At 44.7% G+C, this 9,975-nt stretch overlaps 1 protein-coding gene across 1 annotated transcript in view; it reads right to left on the reverse strand.

Annotated features, from left to right (window-relative positions):
* The window catches only part of Smim14 (small integral membrane protein 14), a 126,156-nt gene extending 116,974 nt beyond the window's left edge, over positions 1 to 9,182 (reverse strand). Inside the window, exon 1 of the mRNA XM_008833245.3 lies at positions 8,939 to 9,182. The gene's annotated coding sequence lies outside the window, so the exon portion shown is untranslated. The remainder of the gene's footprint in view (positions 1 to 8,938) is intronic.
* Between the last annotated feature and the right edge of the window lie 793 nt (positions 9,183 to 9,975).

A 9,975-nucleotide genomic window follows, 5' to 3' on the forward strand; every position in this document is an offset into this window, starting at 1 on the left:
GGAGGAAGAAAGGGAGGAAGGGGGAGGAAAAGAAAAGAAAAAACTATACCATAAGACAAAACACATTAGTTAGCCAGAGACTGACCTTTAATTCTGGAGTATTAAGGTGCTTACTGCATCCACAACCCAATTTAGAACTGTTACTAGGTATTAAATTTCGGAAGTACTGCACTTGCACTATCTGTCAGTGAGGGCAGGCAAGCATAAACTGGCTTCACTCTGTACTTTCATGAAGCTGACACATCTGTGTTTTGACCTCAATTTAAAAAAAGAAAAAAGGGAAACGAAAATCAAGTCTGAAAATAAACAAGGAGGAAACTTTCTCCAAAATAAAAACACTGCCATTTGAAATACTGCTAAATATTATGTGCATAAGCCCTGCTAAACACCTAAAAATTGGTTTTTAGAAAATATACACTTTTCCACAGAGCTATTTTAAAACAATACACATTTAAAGTTTTAAAAAATTCAATTATTTTGTTCCCCCAAAACACAAAACCAAAAGCACTCTGCTCTTCTCAGAGGTAGTTTCTATTAGAAACGTTTACGTAAATTTTCTAGGCATCCCCAAGTACATGCTTATTGCATAAACTTGCTGAATTAAAATTAAAATAATTTCATTTCAAATCATTAAAAGGCAAACATGGATTTTTTTTTTTTTCGAGACAGGGTCTTACTATAAGTTGACCTAAATTAGGTTGTGGATGCACTAAGCACCTTACATACTTCAGAATTAGAGGTCAGTCTTTGGGTAACTAATGTGTTTTGTCTTACAGTATAGTTCTTTTCTCTTCTTCCCCCTCCTCCCTTTCTTTTTTAAAGACAGGGTCCCTCTGCAACCCCAGCTAAGCTGGAACTGTAAATCAGGCTGGCATTGAACTTTAATCCACCTTGCCTCGGCCTCCCAAATGTTGGGATTAAAAGCATGTGCCAACCATGTATTGTTGAGGCTTATTGTATAATTAAACTGGTTGCTCTGATTTTTCAGAGTTTGCATTAACTAAACATGGTTCATCACACTATTATTTATAAAAAGAGAAGTTACTTTCATGCCCCAAATTAATTGGAAAACTTCAAGTGAGTGAATTTATATAGCCGGTTAAAACATGTTTAGGATGGACTAGGGTTCAGCTTAACAGTACAGGCTTTTCAAATCCTATGAAAGGCCCTGGGTTTAATTCCCAGCACTAACCAAAGGCAAAGGGAGGGAGTTAGAGGCCAGCAGAGGCTACATTGAGAGCTTTTCTCAAAAAAATAGAAGACAGAAGGAAGTACAGAGATGACTTCTGAGGAGTACAGATTTGATGTTGGGTGTTTTTTTTTAATTTTTTTTATTTATTATTTTTAATTTTACATGTATGAGTATATTGCCTATATGTATGTGAGTGCAGCCATGTTGTGCAATGATGAGGAGGTCAGAAGAGGGCTTCAGATTCCCCTGGAACTGGAGTTAAGGACGGGTTTGTAGCCACCATGTGGGTTCTGGGAATCGAACCCAGGTCCTCTGCAAGAGCAGTCAATGCTCTTAACCGCTGAGCCATCTCTCCAGCCTTTGATATTGGTTTTATAACATTACTGTGCCTTGCAACTTTTCAATAACAGTGAAGTGACAGGAGAGATACATGACTATTAATGGAAGACCAATGTGCCACTTTAGGCTAGAGCTGTGGGGGGCGGGGGGGGGGCGGCTCAGGTCTCCACAGAAAGAACCAGGCTGAAATAGGACAGAATACTTAAACACTAGTTCTTCTCTGGGTTAAGTCTCCCCAGACATCAAAGCAGCAATCAAATTCAACTGGTTTTCTTCATCATTTGAAAAGGGATTTTGCACTAAGAAGCAGTTTATGACCATCAAAAGGTAGTCCAAACAGACACAATGGAGTAAATATGGGAAGAACTCAATGGACTTAACAACGATGGCTTTTTGATGTGAAAAAATGGAAAGTAAATAATATACAAGGAAGGAGAAGACACTGCGAACTTCTAACCTGGTCAACTCTCAATGCAAGGCTCCCTGGGAGATTTTTCTTCTGTGCTTGGAGGGCACTGTACAACACTGGAGCACTTAAACACATGCACATAAAATAAAAATACATCAATCAAAATAATTAAAAATAAATTAAAAATTTTTTGGTCTTTTAGAGACAGGGTCTCCCTGTAGCCCCAGCTGAACTGGAACTAAGTAGACAAGGCTGGCCTTGAACTCAGATGATATTCACCAGTCTCTGCCTCCCAAGTGCTGGAACTAAAGGTGTGCACCACCACACCCAGTTAAAAAATTTTTTTAATTTTTTTTTTTTTTTTTTGGTCTTTTTGAGACAGGGTCTCCCTGTAGCCCCATCTGGCCTGGAACTCTCTATGTAGACCAGGCTGGCCTCTGCCTCTCAAGTGCTGGGATTAAAGGTGTGTGCCACCACACCTGGCCTTTAATTTTTTTAGAGTATTTAGCCTGGTCTACATAATGAGTTCCAAGCCAGCTGGGGCTACAGGGAGACCCTGTCTCAAAAACACCAAAAAAAAAAAAAAAAAAGAGTATTTCTCAAAATCACCACCTAACTGTGCAACTTAAATTTAAAGAAAAAACATGGTTCCTTCAGATAGGCTGTAAATAGGATAGAAAACACCATCTTGTCCTTAACAAACTGTACAGAGCTCTAAAAGCAATAGTTCAGAAGTACTAGAGTACACTGAGATCATGGACCTGTGTTTCTACCACATACTATGACTCAGTGTCTTTTTGCCAGGTGTGGTGGTGCACACCTTTATTCCCAGCCCTTGAGAGGCAGAGGCAGGCGGGTCTTTGTGAGTTCGAGGCCAGACTTGACTACATAGTGAGTTCCAGGACAGCTGGGGCTACAAGGAGACCCTGTCTCAAAAAAGACAAAAAAAAAGTTTTTTTTCTTAAAATTTATTTTATTTTATGTGTATGAGTGTTATGCTTGAATGAATGTGTGTAAGCGGACTGGTGTTGTGAGTGCCCTCGGAAGACATAAGAGGGTGTCGTATCCCCTGGAACTGGAGTTATGGTAAGTTGTTAGCCACCATGTGGGTGCTGGGATTGGAACCCCAATCTTCTTTAAGAACAGCAAGTGCTCTTAACTGCTGAGTCATCTCTCCAGTCCCTCAGTTTCTTTTTAAAAAATAGTTTATTATTTTTATGTGTATGAGTGTATTGCCAGTATATTTGTAAGTGCCTCAGTGTTGTGCAATGCCTGAGAAGGTCAGAAGTTGTCTTATGATCCCCTGGAATTGGAGTTTCATACAATTGTTAGCCACCCTGTGGATGCAGGGTTCTCTACAAGAGCAGCCAGTGCTCTTAACCGCTGAGCCATCTCTCCAGCCCCTCAAGTGTCTTAATAAAATGCAGCTAGGGATACTTAAGGTCTAAGGTTGCTCTGCAGTTAAATGGAAATTTTAAGAGTAATTTTTAGCATAGTATCTTTATCTACTACAGTGTTCCCCCAAATTAGGACTATCATAATGAAGCACTCTTCCAGAAAAAGAAAAAGGTCAAGAAAGTCTTTTTTTTTGAGACAGGGACTCCTGTACCCACAGCTGCCTCATAAGTACTGGGATTAAAGGTTCGAGTTACCTCTGGGTCCAGGAAAAATTCTCAAACTTTAATGTACATTAAAATCACCTGAGGGACAGGGTGAGATAGTTCAGCAGTTAAGACCACTGACTATTCTTTCAGAGGACACAGGTTTGGTTCCCAGCACCCACATGGCTGCTAACAACTGTCTGAAACTCCAGTTCCAGGCTATCCATCACTCTCTTCTGGCCTCCACAGGCACTGCACACACACGGTACACATACATGCAGGCAAAACACTCATACAAAAAAAAAATTTTTTTTTAAAGCTAGGCATGGTGGCACACACCTTTAATCTCAGCAGATGCAGGTGGATTTCTGTGAGATGGAGGTTAGTCTGGTCTACATATCAAGTTCCAGGCCGGCCTGGGTCTGCCACAAGATTCTATCTCAAAAACAACCAAAACACAAACCCAGAAACAGACAAACAAAAATCACCTGAGGGGTTTATTGGAAGAGCAAATTCTGCAACAAATATGGTAACCCATGTCTACAATCACAATATCTGGGGGGCCTTTGGGAGAGAGGGAGACAGGAGGATCTCCAATTCACCAAGGTCAGTCTGATCTACACAGTCAGGATCCTACCTGAAAAACCCAAGGCCTGGGGGCTAGGGAGAAGACTCAGAGTGTTAAGGCTACTGGATGTTCCTACAGAGGACCTGGGTTTGGTTCCCAGCACCCACATGGCAGCTAAGAATCATCTATAATGAGTTCCAGGAAATCCCAAGGTCCTCTTCTGGCCTCTTCAGCCACTGCATGCATGGGTGCACTTACATATATGCAGGCAAAACACTCATACACATTTTTAAAAAAAGCCTAGTTGAACCAGGAGGATCAGAAGGGTTCACGACCAGCTCCAGGCTAGTCCAAGCTAAATGGAAACCTGCCACAAAGAAGCAACAAAAAAGGTACAACCAAGGCCAAGGGGTTTAACTAGATGGTAGAGTGCTTGCTTAACATACACAAAGTGCTGTGTTCAATCTCTAGTACCACATAAAAAAGGAGGAAATCCATACAGATTCTCAGGACCTAATTCAAAGGGTTCCAGACGTCTGAGGTAGAACAAGGATGTTCTGTGACCCAAATACCAAGAATTTAATAATTCTTTTGTTTAATAAAAACAAAATTAAGGCTGTCCCGCAAGAGGCTGGGGGCTAGAGAGATGGCTCAGAAGTTAAGGTCACTTGCTGTTCCTACAGAGGACTCAGATTTAGTTCCCAGTACCCACATGGCAGCTAACAACTGTCCATAACCCTCTTCTAGCCTCCTTGGACATTGCATGGACATGGAACACTTACATACATGCAGGCAAACATACATATACATAAAATACAAAAAAAAATTTAATTAAAAAAAGCTGAGTGGGCTGGCGAGATGGCTTCAGCATTTAAGAGCACTGGCCGCTCTTGCAGAAGACATAGGTTTGGTTTCTCAGCACCCACATGGTGGCTTAACAATCATCCATAACTCCAGTTCCAGGGGCTCCGACACACTCCTCCAGCCTCCACAGGCAATGCATGACATGGGTGCGCTTTCATACATGCAAACAATACACTTGTATCCATAAAATTAAAATAAGCTGAAAATTAGTCTTCCAGAGAAAGAACTGGCATAAATGAATACAACTAACATTATCAGAGTACCTAATATGCCATAAAAAGGACAGAAAAGTTCCCATTTTGAAGAACTGAACTGCCAGTATGGGAAGCAGAATTTTTTTTTTTTTTGTCTCTGTAGGGTCTCTGTAGCCGGCCTGGAACTCCCAGTGTAGACCAGGCTGGCCTTCACCTCAGAGATCCGCCTGCCTCTGTCTCCCAAGTGCTGGGATTAAAGGTATGCACCACCACGCCTGGCTGAAGCAGAAATTTTGGGGGGTTTTTTTTGGTCTTTTTGAGACAGGGTTTCAGTGTAGCCCCAGCTGCCCCGGATTCGCCATGGCGACCAGGCTGACCTCGAACTCACAGAGACCTGCCTGCCTCTGCCTCCTGAGTGCTGGGATTAAAGGCGTGTGCCACCACACCAGGCCCAGAATTTTTTTTTTAATTAAGGAATTCCAGTAGTGGTATGTTATGAAGAAAAAGCTAGTATCTCAACAGTAAGCAGAATGACATAACGGAATAGGTCAAAGCAGCTTGGGAGAATATTTAAGCCATAGGGGAGTGCAAAGGCCCTAAAGCGAGAGCTCTCTGGACTACTTTGAGACACAAAGCAAATGGGGCTAAAATACTGGAAGAAACTGAAGAGATGAATATAAAAGAGAAGAAGGCAACATTAAATGGTAAGTACCAAGCAAGCCCAAGTCAGGAATTTGGTTATTATGCATGGGAGATTTTCAGTTGGGGGAGGAGCAGATGACACAATCTGATTTATACCCCTCCCCCCAACTCAGGGCCTTGTACTTGCTAGACTCAGGGGCTCTACCACTGAGCTAATTAGAATACACCATAAAAAGTCAAAGTTACTAGAGGCCAGAAGGTTACTACAGTTGACCACAAGAGAGATGGTGATAGTTTGACAAGGAAGGTGGCCCCAGAGATGGGAAGGGAATGCATATTGAATGCTGTAACTTTTAAATAATTAAAGAGATTGAGCAAGGTGTGGTGACTCACACTCCCTTTAATCCCAGCACACAGGAGGGAGAGACAAGGGGATGATGGAGGCCAGCCTAGTCTATTTAGCAAGATGCCGTTTCAAAAGAAGCAAAGAAACAAAAAATTAAATGAGCTGCAGCGATGGCTCAGCAGTTAAGAGCACTTGCTACTTACTCTTCTAGAGGACTGCAGCTCAGTTCCCAATACCCCAATTGGGCAACTCGAAATTGCCTTGTAACTCCAGTTACGGGGGATCTGACCCCCTTTTCCAGCTCTCTCAAGTACCTACACACACGTGCATACATATGTAGATGCATAAACATACACATAAATCTTTTTAAAAATCTTTACAGAAAAAGAACAAAGTCACATGGAGTACTAAGCATCTGGGATTAATTACTCAAGAGATGATGAATGACAGTAGTGATTTACAGGTTTGGGGAAAGTTTATGAGACACCAGCCCAAACTGGTATTAATAGGTTTAAGAGCTTTGAAGCTGGGGTGAAGAGAGCATTTCTTTCCAGAGTAGGGTCCTTTGGCACCACTGGTTAAAAAAAAAAAAAAAAAAAAAAATGGTGGACTAGGTGGCACATACATCTAAGACCCAATGTTAATAAAGCACATTATGATGTGTAAAATCCTCCAGGACCTTTGAGCTGGGGTGCTAAACAATGGCTCTACACTTGGAGCACTATGTAAGTAAGATTACACTTGAACTTAACCTGAATGAAACTACTAAATAAGAAAAACTTTCTCACCTTCCACACTGTGCCTGCTGCCCCAAGAGTTTAACAAGCTAAGCCTGGCTTCTACCATACAATGCCTATGAACTTCTTAAGTCTCAGAATATCATCAAAGAGATATGGAATCCTTGCCCTTTTTTTTTCTTTTTATCTTTTTGAGACAGTCTCCCTGTGGTCCCAGATGGTCTAGAACTCACTATGTATACCAGGCAGGCCTCGATCTCAGAGAGATCCGCCTGCCTCTGCCTCCCAAGGGCTGGGACTAAAGGAATGCCACCATGCCCAGCTCATCTTAGAGACATGAGGAAAAATTGTAAAACCATTTTAATAGTCATTGTTTTCCCAACAAGGTGAATTTCACCATAAAATTAAGGTCCAGAGTCCTATTGCTCAAAAAAGTACCAATATGGCAGAAAAGTAAATGCAGTATAATACCATATTTGTATAATATATAAATACAAAAACAGCTGGAAGGATATAAACTAATATTTTGGTGACTTGAGTGGCAGAGTTATTCCTTTTCATTAACATTTTCTTCACAAAACATTTTGTGCAAGCAAATACTCAGTTCTTGGTTTATATAAAAGGCAAAAAGCTAGAACGGGCAAATGCAAAAAAAAAAAAGAAAAAAAACACAATGTCCTGCGGGGTATACCGGTCCGTGCCTTTAGTCCTAGCACTCAGGAGGCAGAGACAGAGGGCAGCCTGGTCTACCTCGACAGTTCCAGGCCTGCTGGGACTACTGGGAGAATCTGTCTCTAAAAAAAAAAAAAAAAAAAGGCAATGAAAGGCAAGAAATATCCCTTCATCCACAACGAGATTCCAACTACGGTAGAAGAAAAATGTCTCAGTGGCCTACGTGGGAGGAAGAGATTGGCTAATAGGTCCATGTTCCACTACCACAAGGGCATACAAGGAAAGTGATCTAAATTCCTAATAACTGTTCCTGGATTTGACAGGAAGCCATCTACCAACACGTATTTTTGTCGTTCTTTCTTGATATTTCCCACAGAAACACTTCAATTAGTGGGGTTCTTGGAGAGGGGGGGACATGACCCTTTCTATAAGCGCCGTTAGGATGCCCAAGTTTAGTTTTCTGCTCTTCTGAGCACTGAGGGCAGCAGTCCGGGCAGGCTACCCGAGAGGAATCTGCGTGAGCAGTGGGGCACCTGAAGCAGCAGCACGTAGCTGCTTTTTGCAACCTGCACCAGTCAGCAAGCTTCCAGAATGCCTCAAGGGTCTGCAGGCTAGAACACCTGGGATCCGATGGCTTAGAGATGCCAGTTAGGCTTTTCAAATTCTAGTACCACCACAAAACCGGGAATGTCTCTTCTACAAATCCAGGTATAATGCTTGTGAAGCTCATCCGACGCCCCTGATGCAAAACCGAGATTCTAAGATTAAGGCCACGTCCTCGGTTTTTCCGACGTGGACAACTGAAAGCAATCGGCCACCTCTCTACGGTTAACAAGTATCGTGGCCACAATCCTAACGTGTTTAAACAGTCACCCTGGAAAACTTTGCCTTTAAGCAGGAACACCGGACTACAGCCACCGCCAGGCAATTGCCCAGTACTCGACCCAATAACGGGTGCTGCTACCTCAGCCAGCACCAGCAGAAAGGGGGAATCCTTTCAATCTGCACCACAATGGAGGCTAAAAAGAGGTCTGGCTTTCAGGACGGTAGCTATACTGTACCATCCATTATAACAAAGGGCCGCATCCTAGTGACTTCATCAGCCCGAGACGGAAAAAGGACTCGGCAGGGCCGTGGGGGTCCCTTCTCCCTCGACTGCACGCCTGCGCTGCCGTCCGGCCCATCGCGAGCAAGCACCCGGGCAGCCGCTCCCAGTCCTGCCCAGCTGCAGGCTGCCCGGCCGGCCGCAGCGGCCCCGGAGCACCGAGCCAGAGCCTCCCCGCGCCGCCGCAGCGGTACCCGGAGCCCGCGGGAAAAGCCAGGGCGACGCGAAGGCGGTCGCCACCGAGGGCGGTGGGACTGGGGGACACTCACCCGCCCAAACAACAAGCGGCGGGCGGGGAGGGTGCGAGCCAGGAGCGTCCTAAAGGCGGCGGCTGCTCCGGACGCCGCTGCCGCTGCCGCTGCCGCTGCCGGCCTCTGGCTTCCTCCCCTGTTCTGTTTGGATTCCAGGGACCACGTCACTCTGCCACGAGACCCGGATCTGCCGGCTCCCTCGGGCTGCGCAACAGATGGCAGCGGCCCAACCTCCAGCCAGCCAGCCCGCCCAGCGGGCATGCGCGCCACGCGGGCCTCCAGCGGGGGGACTGAGGGGACGCTCCAGCTTGGGCGCTGACGTCACGCCGTGCGAGAGCGTAGGGAGTGCGGAGGAGGCGCTTCCGGTTTGGAGGGGTGGGACTGGTCCCTGAAGGAAGCTGGGCTCCCTTAGTTGGGTTTAATTGTCCCTCGTAGTCTTTGTTGTCTTTGGTGGTGTGATCTGACGTGTGTATGTTTTGCTGACAGAATGGCTGTGGTCCACCGCAGTGTTTAGTAATACCTGGGCGGAAGTGGGAACAAATCCATGTTTGCCGAGACTCAGCCAACCTGCAGAGATGGTAGTAGTTGACCACTCAGGCCCAGGTGGAAGCTGGAGCTCGAGGATTACAAAACCATGTCAAGTGTGGTGGTTTTTAGTGATCCTCATTACTGACAGTTTTGCACGAGAAAGCAAACCTAAATCAAGTTCAACGTTGTTAAAGAGGATGTGTTAGGGGCTTGGGCATGGTGGTGCACGCCTTTAATCCCTGCACTCTGGAGGGAGAGACAGGCCAGCCTGGTTTAGAGAGTTCCAGGCCTGCTGGGGCTACAGGGAGATCGTGTCTCAAAAAAAGAGAGAAAATGGGGGACAGTGCTAAATTAAAAATGAGTCCCACTGGGCGTAGTGGCACTCGCCTTTAATCCCAACACTGGGGAGGCAGAGGGATCTCTGTGAGTACAAGCTTGGCCAGCCTGGTCTACATAGTGAGTTCCAGGACAGCTGGGGCTACAGGGAGACCCTGTCTCAAAAAGAAAAAAAAAAAAAAAGAAAGTCC

The sequence above is a fragment of the Nannospalax galili genome, unplaced genomic scaffold (assembly GCF_000622305.1).
Source record: "Nannospalax galili isolate Female #2095 unplaced genomic scaffold, S.galili_v1.0 scaffold236, whole genome shotgun sequence".
NCBI lineage: Eukaryota > Metazoa > Chordata > Mammalia > Rodentia > Spalacidae > Nannospalax > Nannospalax galili.